This window comes from Bidens hawaiensis, unplaced genomic scaffold (genome assembly GCF_021521415.1).
Source record: "Bidens hawaiensis isolate Kalapana, Puna unplaced genomic scaffold, B.hawaiensis_p1.1 tig00033226_1, whole genome shotgun sequence".
Classification (NCBI taxonomy): domain Eukaryota; kingdom Viridiplantae; phylum Streptophyta; class Magnoliopsida; order Asterales; family Asteraceae; genus Bidens; species Bidens hawaiensis.
The window spans coordinates 218,171-223,240 of record NW_027495698.1 but is presented as its reverse complement, the minus strand read 5'-3'; positions in this window follow the sequence as shown (position 1 = coordinate 223,240).

The window sequence follows — 5,070 nt, the reverse complement described above, 5'->3', positions numbered from 1 at the left end:
GTGTGATTTATTTGGTAATTTAATTGTGAGTTTTGATTGATGAGAAAAATCGGTTTAGGTGGTATAAATTGTTAAAGGTGATAAAGGTGTTGGTTGAATTGAGATAATTGCAAATTGTGATATGTTAGTTGTGGTAAATTAGAAATTTGACTTTTTAAGTCAACTTAGAACTAGTTGACTAAATAGTTAGTCTTGCTTGTGATGTTGTGAAAGTGTATTGATCATAGAATTGCAAGGAATATGGCTAAGTGTGTATACTTGATGATTGATTAAGTGTGACTAGAATTATAAGGTAAACATTCTAAGTCCAACCTTTTAGTCAAACGTCAATATTTTAGTCAAAGGTCAATATTTTAGTCAAAGTCAACTTTAGTCAAAGTCAACAAAAGTCAAACTTTGGTCAAAAGTCTTTTTAAAAACAATGGGAGATTGTTGGATACTAGTGGTTCTAGGAACCATCCCACAAGTTACTTACGTACTTGCATTTTTTGGGTCTTAGCACGTGACGCATTTACTTCGGTCGGATTTGTGTAATACCCGAAGCACCAACAAGGTGAGTTTACGGCCCCACTTTTATACCTTTCCTTTAGGGGAGGAAACATGCAAAACTGTTTTACTTTACTTGCTCTAAATCTTTGCACAACCGTTTGGTTGCTTATAACGTAGTGTTTCTTTGCCATGGAAAGTCCTCACGAACATCGGACCGTTAACTAAGGTTAACTGGCGTGGTAAATTTAAATAGTACTATTAGGTTTGACAAACCCCACCCTGCATTATTCTCGACTGGAGGTCGAACGGGGTGTAACTTTGACCAAACATTGTTAAGTTTTGGCAATACTTGACTTGAGGCAATAACTAGTCAGCTTCAGTCATGATGGAAACATAACACTATGCGGCAACGAGTTAACTAAGTGTAGTTAACCATGGGCCACTTTTATTTATAAATGTTTATGAACTGATAGAGCATAACTTACTTTGAAAACCTGTGAACTCACCAACCATATGTGTTGACTCTTTTTAGCATGTTTTCCTCAGGTCACTAACAAGCACTTGGATTAGGATAACATTGCATGCATGGACTCGCATTGGTTTAAGTTTGAAAACATTTATTTGATATTGGTTTTGCGCTTGTAGCGCCATGAATTATTTAAACTTGTTTGGGAGATGGCTCCCGCACTTTGTTTAGCTTCCGCACTAGCACTTAAGTACTCTGAACATTTTATTTTGATTTGTTAAAACTTTTAAGACCATGTAGATGTCGTTTGATGTGATTAATATGTTCGGATCCTGGTTTGTCACCCGCCTTACGGTAAAACTCCGTTAGTGGAAATTTGGGGGTGTGACAACTGAAATTTGATCCTGTGTACTTTATTTCTAAAATTTATTCTACTTATGTCGTTTTATTATTTTATACCTGGTTACTTGGTTCTTGATCGGATCAGTTAACTCTTTAAAGGAAGTTTTAAAAGTTAGTGGCATAACGTCCTAATTATAAGGGTCTGTTATATAACTTTGATATCAAGCGAAGTTAATAAAACAGGCGAAGTTAAGGGGTAAGCGAAGTTAGCCCCAACTTCGCCTGTTCATCTTTGACCCTATATAAAGAAAATCTTGGTCAAACCCTTTATACTTTTTCAAAAACCAGCGAACTTAACAAATAATCTCTCGGCGAAGTTAATTCTCGACACACAAATCGTTGTTTTATCTCAGTTTTAATCTGATATAAAGGTGTGTAGGTGTTGTGTAGATGATAATCTATGTCCATTGCATTAATAAGAGGTTGTTTTGGTCCGATACGTGACCCCGTTCATTCGAAACCTCAACACCCGCTTTTCAAACTTGTTATAACGTGGTCGTAATCAACTTGATCGTCTAGATCGTCTTAAAAACATGTTTTATAGAGTCTTCAATCTCCAAATTCACCAACTACACGTCGTTTGGCCGTCTAATCTGTTGCCGCTTCAGATTCAGGCGAAGTTGCAGTTTAGGCGAAGTTATCCTTAACTTCGCCTAACGCTTAACTTCGCCTGTTGATTTAATTGTTTAACAGAATAAGAGGCGAAGTTGTGGTTAGGCGAAGTTATCATCAACTTCGCCTAGCCTTAACTTATTTTTAATTAACTGTTATCAGGCGAAGTTAAAGTTAAGGCAAAGTTGTTTCCAACTTCGCCCCACCCCTAACTTCGCCTATACAGTATAAATCATAACTTCGCTCATGGTCATAGGCAAAGTTGTGATTTGCTTCGACGTTTCTCTAACATAGACTGTTTTTGTTGCAGAAATGGCAGCTGTAGCTGGAGCAAGTGGTGCAGGTGGTGATGAAGGTGGAGACAACAACCGACAGTTTTTCCCGGGGCATAACATGTACATAACTTTGGACCCGGATGCGAGCGGTGTTGATGATTTCCGCGAAATCATCACGTTTCTTATCCGCTCGCGTATCTTCCAACGCTATTACTACAACACTGCCTATCTCTTTGCCAAACATAGAGGATTTCTGGCAGACAGTAGAATATGATTGTCGAGTCGAGCCCCCAGTTATGCGTGCAACGGTTAACAATCAGGTAGTGCAGTTCTCGTCTGAGCAGATCAGGGTGGCTTTACAGTTTGGGGATGAAATGAGAAATGACCCTACCAACTTCGTGGCTCCATTCAGAGATGTTGCTTTTCTGAGAATGGGCTATTCTAGTCCTTTGGGGGATACTCAGAGACGCAAGGGGTTTTTATTAGACCAATGGCTCTTTCTCATGCACGTGATGATCGTGTGTATGTCGGGGAGAAAGGCTGGTACAGATGGAATGGGTGCGACGATGCAGTCGGCGATGACTGCACTGACTTACAATAAGCGTTATAGCTTTAGTCAGATGGTGTTCTACGAGATAGACCGTCAAAGACGAGCGGTGGCGCGTGAGAGATTCCTGATGTATCCAAGATTCCTTCAAATGATCTTGAATCACGTTGCTCCCACGTTACCTCAGCGCCGCCCGATTAGATATGTGGAGAGTGTAAGCAAGAGAATCTTCGCTCAGTGTAGATCATCAAGTGCAAGAAGTAAGCCTGAGCTCCGTCCTCGACATACTCCATTGTTTGGGTACTTGATCAATCCCGAGTATGTTGCAGCTCACGGGGACGAGTTTCGGGATCCGGCACCACAACAGGCTGGAGCACCTCAACCACCACCTGAGGTACAACAAGCTTTACCTGCTGCTCCTGTTGTGGCACCGGAGGAAAATGTAGACCTTGAAGCTGCTTTTGGCGGCCAAGGTTTCTTCGATATGGAACGTGTTGATCCAGAGGAAGAGGTGCAAGTCTCGGTTGCACGGGTTACTAGTGTGGATGTGGCTATGACAGCTACGACGGAGACTGATTCTGACTCTTCAAATGATGATGTGAATGAAGCAAGACAGATTCTGATTACTCAAGAAAGAATTCAAGGGAAGAGGAAGAGAGACACCGATGACAGTGATTCGGATTTTGAGGAAGATTTACATCGGTTGGTTCGAAGATCGAGAAGAGAAAGAGTGAGTGCAGGTTCGGGAGCTGGTGAGAGCTCAAGGGTGGTTCGTTTCACTCCACCCGCACTGTCTGGTATGACTATGGTCCCTTTATCACTGCCAGTTACAGGGTTAAGCGCCGCGGATGTTCCCGTGGTGACTATCTCATCTTCCTTTGGCATCCCACCCACTACATTCCAGCTCTCGGCTCCGGAGATTGTGTCCTTGCCACCTCCATCTCTTACTTCATCGGAGGTCGTAGCAAGGTTTGTTGAGTCGACAGTTGTTGCCACTGCAGGGTTGTCGGTTACGATACCACCTGCGGTTACGTTTCCACCTGTTTCTGAGGTGCCGGTTACATTGGGAATCCCTCCTCCGTACGCTCAAGACATATCACATATGAGGTTTGATTTCGATGCAACCTTATCCGACTCGGAAAGAATAGCAGCGCTTGAAAGGGTCGTGGAAGAACAATCAAGAGAAATCTAATCCAGACTCATGCTATTCACCGCCTCGTTGCGGAGAATCAAATTCAGTCGTCCCTCCTGATCGAGCATGGTAAAATATTTGATGCCTTGAAACAGTTCTTGGCATCTCAGGGGGAAACGAGCTGTAAGGGTGACGATCTGAGGACGAAGAAGCATAATGATCGAGACGATGATCCCAATGCATCGAAAGGTGCAGGTGGTGAGTTGCCAAGAACTGAACAAGCTCTTGGGACTTCCACATCTCAGGGGGAGTCAACGAGTGCAGCTGGTGGTTCAGGGGGTGATGATGTGGTGGTTGTGGATGCTGAGGATGATGATGTTATAGGTGATGATGATGTGTTACCATTGGAAGAGATCGAGAAGATAGGAGCTGAGATCGTGATTGACAATGAAGTTGAAGAAGGAGAGATTGTGGAGGAGAACATTGAGCATGAAATTCCGGCAGTTGAAAAGTCAGATCTGGGTCAAAATACGGAATGTGATGAGACTGAATGGGAGGAGCAGCCAAGATGGAAAGAAGGCTACGCTCAGTGGTTCGTAAAGACTAAGAAACCGGCGGTCCCTACTATGTTCAAGAAAAGTTAACACATCAGGGGTTATGCTGAATTGAAAAAGGGGATTATATGCTGGTTATATGATGAGCAGTTGAGGCTTTTTGTGATTAAACGGTATGATGGGGTTCAGTATTTCAAGAGGTTGTTGAGATCGTTGAATACGTTGCCTGAATGTGAAGTGAAGGACTTAGCCAGGTTGGGGTTGATAAACAGAAGTGACGATAATATGGCTAGGATTATTGGGAAGATAGTTTGGAAAAAAAGCATAAAAGAGAAAAAGTTCGAGTTATTAAAGCCGCAGAAGGGAAAGCTAGTTGAAGATAAAGACAGAGGTATGAGAGCTGATGGCAAGCCTTGGATGATAATGAAGTATAAGCCGATCCGGTGTCTAAAAGAAGTGCCGATGAAACAAATGCCCAAGGATGTGCTCAAAGATCTGAAATGGTGGTACGTTGATAGTGAAACAGCTGAAGCAGTAATGGAGGATGAAGATGAATAAGAGCTGATGAGAGTGTATGATCCAATGCACTTAGT